At 47.3% G+C, this 15224-nt stretch overlaps 1 protein-coding gene across 3 annotated transcripts in view; it reads right to left on the bottom strand.

Moving 5' to 3' along the window:
* The window catches only part of ALPL (alkaline phosphatase, biomineralization associated), a 67996-nt gene that overhangs the window by 34896 nt on the left and 17876 nt on the right, over positions 1 to 15224 (bottom strand). For 2 of the 3 annotated variants that reach the window (XM_064281428.1, XM_064281427.1), the window contains exon 1: positions 1963 to 2199. The exons of the other annotated variant lie outside the window; for it this stretch is intronic. The gene's annotated coding sequence lies outside the window, so the exon portion shown is untranslated. Of the gene's footprint in view, positions 1 to 1962; positions 2200 to 15224 lie in introns of those variants that run through there. 3 annotated transcript variants of the gene reach the window in all.

Here is a 15224-nt window from a genome sequence, read left to right as displayed (position 1 = left end):
TAGCTGACCTCATTTAATCCTCATAACAGCCTGTGTGCTAGACACAGGTGAGGGAATGGAGGCTTGGGAGGCCCTGGGTCACACAGATAGCAGGGGCTGAGCTGCACCAGGCTTTCTCCTCCCCACGGACTCTCCCCACCCTTCCCAGCACCTAGGCCTGGGATGCCCTCTAAAGCTAAAAAACCCAGACTAATTGACCTGAGACCCATGGAATGTCACTTCATTCTCCCCTTGTCACCAGCTTGTCCCTGGTGGGGTCAGAGGGCAGTTATTTGCCCTGAGGGAGCCCTTCCAGCTGAATTCCCCAAATGTACCAGACCCAGAAATCATTCAGAGAGCTTGGGGGAAAGGCCTATTCCCAGGTAGTCACTGGGGAGAGGTATGGCCTGGGAAGGGGCCTGAGGAAGCTTTCTGAGGCAATGGACGAGTTTTTCACAGTGATTTGGGTAGTAATTAGAGGGGTGGGCATTATGTAAAAATTTATCAAGCTGTATACTTAAGCTGTCCATTTTGTTGTCTTCAGATTTAAAAAGAGAGATTAAAGAGACACAACAACCCTCCCCAAAATCCTCTCCTGCCCACCTCCCCACCCCAAAACTACTTAGTCAGAATCTTCTGGGGTAGGGTCTGGGAAGCTGTATTTTTAACATGTCTTTCTGTGAGCAGATTAGTTTGGGAAATACTGCCTTGGAGATTATCACATTGCTCAGATGCGAAGACTGAAGCCTAAAGAGGAGAAAAGATTTGCTGCCCAGGGAGGCAGCACTGAGAGCAGACCCCGTGTCTCCTGGCCCCTAGTCTCCACACACACCTGAGGAACAATTAGAGCCTCAAAACAGCTGCAGACCGTGTCCCCTGGGCCATCAGTGAGCCTTCTTGGCTCTCTCAAGGGGCTGTGGCCGGAGGTGTCTGTGTTCCCAGTGGGAGTGGGGAATGGGCTAGGGGCCTTAGGTGAAAGACTCGGAAAGGAATATGTGGTGGCCAGAGTGGGCTGCAGGTCAGATCCAAGGGGGGACTTCCCCAGAGCACGGAGAGCCAGGTGGTGGGGACAGAGCAGGGCTGAGATACCTCTAGCTGCTGACAGCACCACAGCCCAGCAGAAAACAGACATGGGAGTGCCCAGGGAGGCTGGGTGGTATTATCACACCTGCTCTCCCTTCTGGCAAGCCATTGTGTCTGGTCAAGATGCCAGCTCTCCCCTGCCCACACCCAGGCTCAACACCTCTGCACAATGTGTTCCCTGGTCTGGAATATTTCCCGCTGTCTACCCAATCAGTTCTTCCCTTTATCTTTCCACCTTGGCCTCAGCTCTGTCAGATTGCCCTGCACCCCTGCCCCAGCCCAGGGAGCAGACACAGCCCCATCTGAGCTCCCAGAATCCCAAACCTACAAGGCTGTGGTCACATCTCTCAGAGTCTTAGGGAGCCATCAGTTGTCATCCCCTTACTATGGCATCAGACAGCAGGGATTGCACTGCTGATGGCGGCAGTCCGCGCTGGCAGAGCCTGGCACAAGGCTGGCGGGCGACAGGGAATGACAGTGGGTAAGTGGAAGGAGGGATGGCTTAATGGGTGGGTGACTGAAGAGGGAGCGGTAAGAGCAGACTCTGAAGTCAGGCTGCCTGGGTTCCCAGTCTGCCTCTGCCTCTCACTAGCTGGACAACCCAGGGCAAGCGGCTTCACCTCTCTGTGCAGACCTGAGACCTCGGCCCCCTCCAGGACAGGGTGCAGCCAGGAAGGTTACATGGGGGTGGTGGGCGTGGATGCCACCCTGGAAGGATGGTAAGGCTGAGATCGTCAGACAGGAGGACCTGCATGTGCAAAGGCAAGGCAGCAAGGATGGGCAATATTTAGGGGTCAAGGAGAAAGACAAAAATAGACAGTTGGTAGAGAGGACAGGGGGGCGGGCTGGAGCCGGTCACAGGAGGGCTTGGAACCCTGAACTCAGCCCCATCTCACTTACTGCTCACATCATCAGCCCATTTTACAGGTGATCACGATGAGGCACAGATGGTCCACAACTTGCAGAGCTAGAATCAGAAGCCTTGAGGGTCTGGGTCTCGAGCCGAAGTCTCTCTGGGCTTCCAAGGGCACCAGGATAGCCTTAATGCCACGAACTGCTCTGTGGGCAGAGGCCTGAAGCCAGCTGAGGTGGCACTGGCAGGAGGAGAGATTGCAGCAGGGAGGCATGGGAAGGAGCTGGCCCCGCCTCCAGAGCCACTGTGCTTTGCAGGCACAAGGGCTTCCACCGTCCCACAGAGGGCACATTCTGTCCCCGGGCCACTTTGCTCTGGCCAAGCCTAGGAGCAGGGTGGGTGGGGCATGTGCTGTGTGTCCCTAGGGGGCAGGGCCAGGCTTCACAAGCTTGCCCCTCACTCCCTACTCACTTTGCACCCCAGCAGCAGAGCCCCTCTGGCACCAGAGACATTGCTGTTTCGTCCTTGCTCTCACAATCAACATCAAAAAAAGGAAGGCACAGAGAGGGCCCCCAACCTCTGCAGGGTCACACAGCACATCAGGGCCTGGGATAGGTCTCCCCACTAGCCAGCTAAGGATTTGGGGGCTATTTCTGGATACACAAGGCAGTCTACAAGTTATAGCATAGATGCCCGCATCTTGGAATTCCAAACGTTAATGATTTGGTTCAAGTGAAGAGAACATTTCAAACTAACACTATTCTAGAAAAATTCTTATTTCCCCCATTTTGTCATTGTATTCAGAAATAGAAATAATAGCTGCAAACCTTGTCATAGCCCTTACTATGTGCCAGGCACTATCCTAAGTGCTTTATCTATATTAACTCATTCAATCTGCACGACCGTCCAAGAGGTAGGCACTATTATCAACCCCTTTTTACAAATGATGAAACAGAAGCACAGAGAGGTTAAGTAACTTGCCCAAGGTCACACAGCCAGTAAGTGGCCGAGATGGAATTCAGTCCTAGTTGTGGATATTGCCGTCTCCCAGGATGAAGGGTAAACTCCTGAAACAGTATATACTATGTATGTACAATATTAATTTCCAGGCAAGGCTGGAAATTAACCACCATCTGTTCCATATGCAATGTGTACCTTGTACATAAAAACACAAAACTGAACCCATTGCCATTGAGTCAACTCATAGCAACCCTATAGGGCAGGGTAGAAATGCCCCATAGAGTTTCCAAGGAGCGCCTGGCGGATTCGAACAGCTGACCACACACTATTCCCCGATGTTATTTGTCTGTGAGCCACAGCCTCCTGAGGGAGGGCTTATCCCACTTTACAGAAGGGAGGGGTGACTTGCCAGAGAGCAGAGCGGCTATGAGAGTTTCATCTGGGACTGACCGAGCCCAGGTCCCTGCACTGTGCACAGCACCTGTGGCCCACCCTGCTTGCCCTGCGGCAATTTCCAGTTCTGCATTCCAAGAGAATCTGCTGCAGTGGGAAGCACCTGCGACTTGCTGTCAGGGTTCTCAGACCTGGCTCCACCCGTGACCACACCACCCTTTCTCCCACAATCATCCAGTCAGCTCATCTGCAAGGCAGGACACAGGGTGGCCACACCTCTCCCCACTCCCTGCCCCCGGAAAGCTCCTGACAGCCCTCCCCTAAGAAAGGATGCACCCATCCCACAGAAGTCCTCACACGGGCCTGGAAGAGGAGGCAGGGAAATGGAACGTGAACTTGATGCTTGCTGGGCTGTGGCCAACACAAGCAGTACCCTGGGTGGCGTGTGCAGGGGCCTCTCAAAAACTGCCCCTCATGTCAGAGCAGGGAGTACATGGATGTTCCCGAGATAATGCTTGCTACAGCTGGGCTCGTGATAACAGTGTCCTTCACATTCCCAGAGAAGGTTCTAGCCTCGCAGAGGCAACCCTGGGAGGCCTCAGGGCTGGGATGACACCCCAAATCCAAGACAGAAAACCAGGGCTGGGGAGGCAAACGTCCTGCCTGGGCGCTCTTATATCTCAGCAGAGGCTCCATGGCTTACTGCCTGCGTGATCTTGAGCACGTCATCTCACCTTTCTGTGCCTCAGTTTCCTCATGTGTCAAATGGGAATAAACACGGTGATTGCCTGTGTCACTGTGCTATTGTGAGAATCCAGTGAGACATAAGCAATGAGAGAAAGGCACAGGATCTGGCAGGTATTGCCCATCGACAAATGTTATAACCAGTATCGGTTGCCAATGACTCAATTTCTGACTCCTGGCAACCCTACTTGTACCAAAACCAAACCAAACCCAGCGCCATCGAGTCGATTCTGCATCGAGTGCTATGCAGATGTTTCATGGCGACCCTATAGGACAGAGTAGAAGTGCCCCATAGAATTTCCAAGGAGCGCCTGGTGGATTCAAACTGCTGACCCTTTGGTTAGCAGCTGTAGCACTTAACCACTACACCACCAGGGTTTCCACCCTATTTGTGGCAGAGTAGAACTATGTTCCATAGAATTTTCAATGGCTGTTTTTTCCAAAGTAGATCAGGTTTTTCCTCCAAGGCACTTGTGGGTGGACTTGAACCTCCAACCTTTTGGCTAGCAGCCAAGTGTATTAACTGTTTGTATCACCTAGGGACTCTCCAATAAAACTTAGCTGGTAGTCATAGTGTAATAACTAAGGTGCCGGGCACTTTCCTAAGTGCTTTACATACATGCATTACCGCATCTAATTCATTCATTTCTTTAATCCTCACAACAAGGGTATGAGGTATGTGCAAACACTGCTACCACAATACAGAGGCACAGAGAAGTAACTTGGCCAAGGTCACACAGCTATTAACAGGACACTACAAAGAGGGAAGAAGAGAAACTTAATGGAGCACCTACTATGTGCTGGCAGCTTTTCATCAGCCTTCCAAGAAGGCAGTGTAGTGGGAATTATCAGCCCTGGGTCAAAAAAAGAAAACTGAGACTCTGGAAGGAGGAGAGCTGGGATTGAGGCCAGGCCTGTCCGCTTGTCAGCCCCCTTCCAGTCTTTCACCAGGACAACCTCCATCACTGACCCGCAGCCCTGAGGCCTCAGCCACACCAGGTACCAGAAGTCTGCATCAGCACAGCCCTGTTGCCTCACTAGGCCTATGTGTAGGGAGAGGTCCTGGCAATTAGTGCTGCAGGACTTCCATTGTCTGCATGCCCAGCTGCTGCCCCGTGACCAGCCCTCATGTCAGGCTGCTCCCTGGACTCCTGACCAGCTCCTCCTGGGCTTGGCATGATTGCAGCCTCCTTGGGACCTCTCACATATAGACAGCACACTCCCTCCATAAAGGACAGGCCTGCAGTCCCACCTGCCCCGTCCCTCCAGGTCAGCTCCTCTGTGGTTCATAATTCTGCTGAGATCCATGAGGAGATCTCAAGGTTATATGTCAGAGTCCTGGCCAAATACTCCATGGCTGTTTCCTCCTCTGTCAATAGAGTAATAAACTCCATTCTGCCTCCAGTATCAGCTTCTTAGGAGGGAAAGAACTTTGCATACTGTGAAGTGCTATGCAGATGTTTCTATGGCTTTTCCGTTGCCCCCCTCTGATAACTGCAGCGGATATTTGCCGTAATTTTTGGCCACCCAGGATCCATTCCTCCTTCCTAACAATACCACAGAGTTTCCTTGGGAAGCCACACTCCCCCTTTTCAGCCATAGGATTATTCCCACCCCCAGCTTCAGGTGGGCCCTGATTGGCTTACGCTGGAAGACTCTCTCCACCTGGATGGTGTAGTGTGAGGGGGTAAGCTAGTAGGATGGGCCCTGTGTAGAACCTGAAGGTGAAGCAACCTCCAAGAAGGTAGAACAGAGAGATGGAGAGAAGCTGAGTCTTTGGTGATATCACTCGAACCCCTGGATGGAGCCATGCCTGAAATCAGCCTCCTTTGACCATCTCAGCTACATGAACTAGTTAATTATCTTTATTGTTTGACTTAGATTTCCTGTTACTTGGAACACAAGAGTCTGACCTCAGACTCCATCCAGTTCAGCCAGTTTTTCTCAGCCCCTTACACTGTAAGCACCTACATCAGTCATACTCAGCCAGTTGTTCCTATCAGAGGACAAATCTTACAAAGTAAACGTAGGATGACAAGTTTCAGGTACATGGTAAAATAAGTGTTCAGCTTTTCTTCTTGAAATTTATAAGCTTGTAGACTTGTAGGATGTTTGCAGCTGTTTCTTCTCATTTGGAGCCGTGCTACATCAGCCAATGAAGGTCTTGAAATCTTTACTCCACCTATGTCATTAAGGTTTACTCTACTTTGAGGAGGCAGCTCTTCCCAAGTAGTACTTTGAGTGCCTTCCAGCCTGATGGGCTCATCTTCCAGCACTTTATCAGGCAATGTTCCACTGCTATTCATAAGGTTTTCGCTGGCCATTTTTTTCAGAAGTAGATAGTTAGGTCCTTCTTCCCAGTCTGTCTTAGTCTGGAAGCTCCACTGAAACCTGTCCACCATGGGTGACCCTGCTACTATTTGAAATACCGGTGGCATAGCTTCCAGCATCACAGCAACACACAAGTCTCCACAGTACAACAGACTGACAAATGAGGAGTAAATCCTTCAGGTCTTTCATTTGCTGATGTGGCACGGCTCAAAATGAGAAGAAACATACATTAATAATCGGAGCATAGAATGTATGAAGTGTGAATCAACGAAAATTGGAAGTTGTCAAAAATGAAATGGAATGCCTGAAAATAGAGAGCCTAGGCATTAGTGAGTGGAAATGGACTGGTATTGGCCATTTTAAATTGAAAAATCATATGATCTTCTACTCCAGGAATGACAAATCAAAGAGGAACAGCTTCACATTCATCGTCAAAAAGAACATTTCAAAATCTATCCTGAAAAAAAATGCTGTCAGTGATAGGATAATATCCGTACACTTACAAGGAAGACCAGTTAATACGACTATTATTCAAATTTATGCACCAACCACTAAGGCCAAAGATGAAGAAACTGAAGATTTTTACCAAATTCTGTTCTCTGAAATTGATTAATCATGCAATCAAGATGCATCAAAAATTACTGGTGATTGGGATGCAAAATTTGGAAACAAAGAGGAAGGATAGGTAGTTGGAAAATATGGCCTTGGTGATAGAAATGACAGGGGAGATTGCATGATAGAATTTTTCAAGACCAACAACTTATTCCCTGGAAAAACCTTTTTTCAACAACATAAATGGTGACTATACACATGGACTTTACCAGATGGAATATACAGGAATCAAACTGACAACATCTGTGGAAAGAGACAATGGAGAAGTTCAGTATCATCAGTCAGAACAAGGCCAGGGCTGACTGTGGAACAGACAACCAATTGATCATATGCAAGTTCAAGTTGAAGCTGAAGAAAATTAAAACAAGTCTACAAGGGCCAAAGTACAATCTTGAGTATATCACAACTGAATTTAGAGACCATCTGAAAAACAGATTTGGTGTATTGAACACGAACAACCAAAGATCAGATGAGTTGTGGGATGACATCAATGACATACATGATGACAGAAAAAAGTCATTAAAAAGACAGAAAAAACAAAAAAAAAGACCATAATGAATGTCAGAAGAAACTCTGAAACTTGCTCTTGAATGTAGAGTAGCTAAAGAAAGGAAGAAATGAAGACATAAAAGAGCTGGACAGAATACTTCAAAGGGCAGCTCAAGAAAACAAAGTAAACTATTAAAACTAAATATGCAAAGACCTGGAGTTAGAAAATCAAAAGGGAAGAACATAGCCTGCATTTCTGAAGTTGAATGAATTAAAAAAATTCAAGCCTTGAGTTGCAATATTGAAGGATCCTGCAGGCAAAAAATTGAATGACACAGGAAGCATCAAAAGAAAATGGAAGGAATACACATTGTGCCAAAAAGAATTGGATGACTTTCAACCAGTTTAGGAGGTAGCATATGATCAAGAATTGATACCGAAGGAAGAAGTCCAAGCTGCACTGAAGGCATTGGTAAAAAACTAGCCTCTAGGAACTGACAGAATACTGAGATGTTTCAACAAACGCAGGCAACGCTGGAAGTGCTCACTTGTCTATGCCAAGAAATTTGGGAGACAGCTACCTCTCCAACTAGAAAAGATCCATATTTGTGCCCATTCCAAAGAAAGGAAATCCAACAGAATGTGGTAATTATTCAACAATGTCAATAATATCACATGCAAATAAAATTATGCTGAAGATAATTTAAAAACAGTTATAAAAGCACATTGACAGGGAACTGCCAAAAATTCAAGCTGGATTTAGAAGAGGTTGTGGAACTAGGGATATCACTGCTGACGTCAGATGGATCTTGGCTGAAAGCAGAGAATGCCAGAAAGATGTTTACCTGTGTTTTATTGACTATGCAAAGGTATTGAACTGTGTGGATCATAACAAATTATGGATAACATTGCAAAGAATAGGAATTCCAGAGCACTTAATTGTGTTTATGAGGAACCTGTGTATAGACCAAAAGAACAAGGGAATACTGCATGGCTTAAAATCAGGAAAGGTGTGCATGAGGGTTGTATCCTTTCACCATACATACTCAATCTGCATAATGAGCAAACAATCCAAAAAACTGGACTATATGAAGAGGAACACGGCATCAGGATTGAAGGAAAGCTCATTAACAGCATGCATTATGCAGATGATACAGCCTTGCTTGCTGAAAGTGAAGAGGACTTGAAGCATTTACTGATGGAGATCAAAGACTACAGCCTTCAGTATAGGTTACACTTGAACATAAAGAAAACAAAAATCCTCACAACTGGACGAATAAGCAACATCACAATAAATGGAGAAAAGAAAAATATTGAAGTTGTCACGGATTTCATTTTACTTGGATCCACAATCAATGCCCATGGAAGCAGCAGTCAAGAATCAAATAATGCATTACACTGGGGAAATCTGCTGCAGAAGACTTCTCTAAAATATTAAAAAGCAAAGATACCACCTTGAGGGCTAAGGTGCGCCTGACCCAAGCGATGGTCCTTTCAATGGCTTCATGTGCATGTGAAAGCTGGACAGTGAATAAGGAAGACCAAAGAAGAATCAATGCCTTTGAATTATGGTGTTGGCGAAGATTATTGAATATACCATGGACTGCCAGAGGAATGAACAAATCTGTCTAGGAAGAAGCGCAGCCAGAATGCTCCTTTGAAGTGAAGATGGCGAGACTTCATCTCATGTACTTCTGACATGTTATCAGGAGGGATCAGTCCTTGCAGGACATCATGCTTGGTACAGGGTGAGTGAAAAAGTGGGAGATCCTTAACAAGATGGACTGACACAGTGGGTGCAAAAGTGGGCTCAAACACAGCAACAATTGCATGGATGGCGCAGGACTGGGCAGCGTTTCGTTCTGTTGGATGTAGAGTCACTATGAGTCAGAGCCAACTGGGCACCACCTAACAACACCAAGAGACTTGGAGAAAGTCCTTGGGCGTGATTTGCTTAACAGCTCTACTCTGTGTAGGACTCACCTTCCAACAGGCTGTCATCAGTTCAGCGTAACACTCTTTGACCACATGTTCTGAGTGCCTTGCCCTGCGGTAGGAAATGCCTTCTAGTACAAGGTCTACCTTCGAGGCCCTTCAGTCTAGTAATGATTAGTGATAATTCATGTTTCTGCTGTGCTTTACACAAAAGCCCTGGGAGGTCAGCACTGCTACACCTAAGTCACAGAAGAGGAAACAGGCTTAGACAGCTGAAGTGACTTGTTCAAGCTTCCTCTGTCAAAAAGGGGCACAGCCGGGCCTGATCCCTGATTTGCCTGATTCCAAGTCCAGTGGTTTTTCTGCTGCAGCTTCTAGCCACTGGGGTGATGGGGATAGGGCTTGGGCTATCATTTCTTTCTGAGGCAGTTTGTCCCTCTTAGAGAAAGTTGTTGTTGTTAGATGCTCTTGAGACAGCCCCTGAACAGCTTCGTTCACAATGGAATGAGACACTGCTGAGTTCTGTACCATTCCCTGATCAGTTGTGGGTCGGATATTATGATCCATAGGGTTTTCACTGGCTGATTTTCAGAAATAGGTTGCCAGGTCATTTTTCCTAGCCCATCTTTTCTGGAAGCTCCAGTGAAACTTGTTGAGCATCATAGCAGCACGCGAGCCTCCACTGCCAAAGGAGTGGGGCCGCACAAGAGGTGCATTGGCCAGGAATAGAAGCAGGGTCCTCTGCATGGAAGGCAAGAATTCTAATGCTGAATCACCAACAAGAGAAGTTAGAGTCATGTAAAAAGCTAAAGGAAACTAGAAAGCCAAGTATCATGGACTCCCTGACTGCCCCAGGGTCTTGGCTCCTTGATATCCATCCAGCTTTCCTCTCCCGTGGGGCTCATGTTTCACAGGCTCGGGCCAGTAAGGAAACACGGCACCGCCCTGAAATCCAGTCTCCAAATTATCTCACCGGCAGCCCTTGTCATCCCCGCCTCCCTCACTCCTCTGCCCTACGTTTCTAAGATTCAGCCCACTTTGACTTAACTTCCTCTTATGTGTTAGGCCCTTCCCTATACAATGTTCAACCAACCACTATTTATTGAGCACCTACTATATACCAAGGAGTCCCTGGGTGGCATAAACGGTTAAGTGCTCAGTTACTAACCGAAAGGTTGGCAGTTTAAACCCACTTAGAGGTGAATCAGAAGAAAAGGCCTGGTGATCTACTCCCCCAAAATCAGCCATGAAAACCCTGTGGAGCACAGTTCTATTCTGACATGGGGCCACTGTAAGTCAGAACGGACTTGAAGGCTACTGGTTTGGTTTGGTTTTACTATACACCAGGAGTTGTTTTGGTGTTCAGTAAAACAGCCCCAATTCCTGCTGGTGTGGTGAGACAAAGAAAGAAGTAAAATCCATCGGCTGACGGGAGCTGGTAAGTGCTATGGAAAATAAAGAAGGCAGGGGAAGGGAGAAGGAGGACAGATGCCGTTCACAGTTTTCAACAGGGAGGTCAGAGAAGTTTTCATCAAGAAATCACCTGGCTGTAGTCTTGCAATAGTCCTCTGCAGCAGACAATGTCACGCCCAAATCCTGGATGAGGAAACTGAGGCTTCAGGGTTAAATCGCGAGCCCATACCATGCCGTTCCACCCCGCCAAGCTTCCTCCATGTGCCCTCTCTCCTGACTCCACCAGATAGTCCAAGCAGCACTTTTGCAGCTGAGGAACGGAGGCTCTGAGAGGTGAAGCCACATGCCCAGGCCTGCAGAAGTACACGGTGGGTTGGAGCTGCTTCCTGGGCTCAGGCCACAACAGCTTCCCCAGCTCTAGCTCTGGGCCGGTTGAAACTCAATCCTTCTTGCTGCTGACTCTTTATCTTCCAAGACTCTGGCTCCCGTTCCAGAGTCCCTTTGGCTCTCTACCCCAGGTCATATTAGCCCCAAATTTTCCATCCCAGCCTTGTTCTGCCTCAATTAACTTCTGGCCCATCAGTAAACCCACATTTGCATGCGACCTATAAAAGACATCTTGTGTATGGCCAAGGGTGAACAGCGGGGATACACCGGTAAGGGGAAGGCAGACGGCTCCTCAGCTTCTCATCATAGGTTCCTGTCTGGATTTGTTTGGTAATTCCAAGCACTTCGGTCTAATCCTTATGAACACTATGGCAGAGTGGAAAAAGCCTGGATTTGGAGGAGACAGATCTGGGGTGAAGTCCTGGCCACCTGGCCTTGAAAGTGACTTTATGTCTAGAACATCAGGTTCCTTATCTGTAAAACAGAGTTAATCATCCCTACTGTGCAGGGTTGTTGTTAAAGACAAGATACAACTGAGAGAATCTGTGAAAAGATAAAATTTGATAGTGTATTTGGAAAGCATTTAACAGGCCCTGGTAGACAGTCAAGAATTTGTTGAACTGAATGGAGAAGTCCGTAGAATGGTGAAACCAGCACAAGAAGAGCCGCATTCACTGTGTTCCTACACACTGAGATAGATACTCTTGTTATCATTCCCATTTTACAGAAGGGGAAACAAGCACAGAGAGGTTAAGTAAGTTGCCCAAGATGGCACAGCAGGACAGTGGTGGCAAAGTTGGGATTGGAACCCAGATTGTTCAACTCCAAAGCACAAGCTCTTTTTTAAAAAAAAAAAAGTTTTGTTATTGTGGTAAATGTATATAGAACACAAAACAGTTGCCTTTTCAACATTTTTAAGTGAAAAATTCAGTGACGTTAATTAGGCTCGCCATGTTGTACAACCATCACCACTACTTGTTTCAAAATTGTTTTGTCACCCTTGACAGAAAATCAGCACCCTTTAAGCGGTAACTCCCCCTCTTCCCCATCCTTCCCTTTCACTCCCTTCCACTCTGATAACCACTAATAAACCTTGGTCTCTATGCATTTGCCTTTGCAGTCTAGATATTTCACGTAAGTGGGATCGTAAATGAGTTGTCCTTTTGTGTCTGACTTATTTCACTCAGCATAGTGCTTTCAAGGACTCATCCATGCCATAACATGTATCAGAGCTTCATTTCCCTTTATGGCCGGATGATATTTCATTAAGGGACCCTGGTGGTACAATGGTTAAGCGCTTGGTTGGTAACCAGAAGGTTGGCAGATGAAACCCTCTTAGCTGCTCCGTGGGAGAAAAGACCTGGTGATCAGCTCCTGTAAAGACTACAGCCTAGGAAACCCTATGGGGCAGTGCTACTTTGTCCTATAGGGTCGCTAGGAGTCAGAATTAGCTCAACAGCAGCTAACAACAACAGCAAATATACCATTGTATGTATATACCACATTTTGTTTATCCATTCTTCTGTTGATGGACATTCCGGTTGTTTCCACCTTTTGGCTATTGTGAACAATGCTGCAAAGAACATTGGTGTACAAGAATCTGTATTCCTGCTTTCAAATCTTTTCAGTATATTCTTAGGAGTAGAACTGCTGGGTCATATGGTAGTTCTGGAAACCCTGATGGCATAGTGGGTCAGTGCTACAGCTGCTAACCAAAAGGTCAGCAGTTGGAATCCACAGGCGCTCCTTGGAAACTTGGGGCAGTTCTACGCTGTCCTATAGGGTCGCTGTGAGTCAGAATCAACTTGATGGCAATGGGTTTGTTTTTTTTGTTTTTGCTTTTTAATGGTAATTCTATGTTTAACTTTTTGAGGAACTGCAAACTGTCTAGCCCAATGCTTTCATTTTTCCCCAGGAGGAGCCTGAGGTCCAGAGAGGTAGCCTAAAATGACCTGCCTAAAGTCACACAGCCAAGAACCAGGATGAGCACCCTGGTTTCTCGACTCCAGGAATCCATGCAATCCCTGAATATCCCGCTAACCATGAGGGGCATCAGGGAAGGAGTCTTGAAGGATGAGTTGATTTTTTTCCAGCAGAAGTGCAAGGAAGGCAGTTTAAGCAGAAGGAACAGCCAGTACAAAGGTGTGGAGGATATGAACGTCCGTTTTGAAGACTACTGAGCTATAGGAGTTCCTGGGTGATGCAAACAGTTAACATGCTCAGCTGCTAACCAAAAGGTTGGAGGTTGGAGTCCACCCAGAGTTGCCTCGAAAGAAAAGCCTGGCAATCTAGTTTGGAAAAACCAGCTACTGAAAACCCTATGGAGCACAGTTCTACACTGACACACATGGGGCTGCCATGAGTTGGAGCCAACTCTACGGCAGCTGGTGATGGCGGTGAGCTATAAGGTGCACGCAGAGGCTGGGGAAGGGGCAGATGATGGGCTTGGTTTTTCATACTGAATATTTCTACTGGGCTCTTTTCTTTTTTAATACTTGCTTGTTCTGTTTTGTATTGCTAATATCTTTCCTTATTTTTTTGCACGTTTCTAATGCTTCTTTTGGAGTCCCTGGGTGGCGCCGATGGTTATGCACTCAACTACTAACTGAAAGGCTGGCAGTTCAACTCACCCTGGGGTGCCGCAGAAGACAGGCCTGGTGATCTGCTTCTGAAAGGTCAGAGTCTTGAAAACCCGATGGAGCAGTTCTATTCTGCATACATGGGATCATCATGAGTCGGAATCAACTCTACGGCAGCTAACGCAGCAGTAACACTTCTTTAAAATTCTTGCCCCATCTGTTCTAGTGCAGCTGATTCCAGCGGTATCTCTAATCGGTGTGTTGCTTTTCTTTGGAAGTCATTGTGCTCAGGCTGAAGGAGAGGGGGCGGAGAGGCTGTACACTTTGCCCTTAAAACTAACAGTGAAGGAAGACACATGGCTCCTGGTTTCTCCCCCTCAGATCAAACCCCACCCCCAAGTAATGATAACGCCACCAAACCCGGGAATATGGGGAAAACTGAGACTCTCCTGGGCAGATAGAAGGTGGTTTTAAACTTGGGGGGATGGGGTTTCGGTAGGAAGGTTGTTGCAGCTAGGGGAGGGGGCAGAGGTTGGTCCTTATCAGGGTGGTGGAGAACACTGTAGAAGAGAAAACAGGTTTGAATTCTACCCTGGCCTTTTGTGTTAAGCCCTCCCACACTCCCACCCACGCACACAGCCCACCACTGTCCTGGGACAACCAGCACCCTTGCTTGGAAATCAGCAGCCCAGGCCGTGTGGCACACATGTCTGCTGGGGGAAAACCAGGTCAGTGCAAGAGGCAATGCGGAGTCGCAGGAAACGAGTGGGGACCAAAAGGCCTTTACAGTCACTCTGCCACCCCTTGCCCTCCAGAACCCTGGCTGGCAGTACTGATCTGAGCAGACAGTCCTTCTCCTCGCTGCTTCCCCCTGGGGTGCTGAAAGAGAGCCCCAATCCTGTGGTGTTAGTTACTTGGGAGGAGGGAGAAGCGGTGGTGATGACAACCCCAGAGACAAACCATATGTTTTCGATGTCTGAGGGTCCCCACTCTGGGATTGTCTTCTCTTTGAGCTCATTGGTGCTAACAGAGACTAGGGTCAGGATTCAACTCTTACCCCAACACAGCACCAAACAAATAGCTGAAGCCCACCCAAAGAATATAAGCTCACAGGCTAAAAGAACAGAGTATCCAAGGAGCACAATGACTTCAAAAGAAAAACAAACTGATTAGAGATACCACTGGAATCAGTGGTATTAGAACAAATGGACCTAGAATCTTAAATAAGCTTGTTGTTGTTAAGTGCCGTTGAGTTGGTTCCAATTCATAGCGACCCTATGTACAACAGAGAGAAACACTGCCCAGTCCTGTGCCATCCTCACAATTGTTGCTATGTTTGAGACCATCGTTGCAGCCACTGTGTCCCTCCATCTCATTGAGGGTCTTCTTCTTTTTTGCTAACCCTCTACCTTACCAAGCATGATGTCCTCCAGCAACTGGTCCTTCCTGATAACACAAGCATGATG

The sequence above is a fragment of the Loxodonta africana genome, chromosome 3 (genome assembly GCF_030014295.1).
Source record: "Loxodonta africana isolate mLoxAfr1 chromosome 3, mLoxAfr1.hap2, whole genome shotgun sequence".
NCBI lineage: Eukaryota > Metazoa > Chordata > Mammalia > Proboscidea > Elephantidae > Loxodonta > Loxodonta africana.
This window is presented reverse-complemented; position numbering and strand designations above follow the sequence as displayed.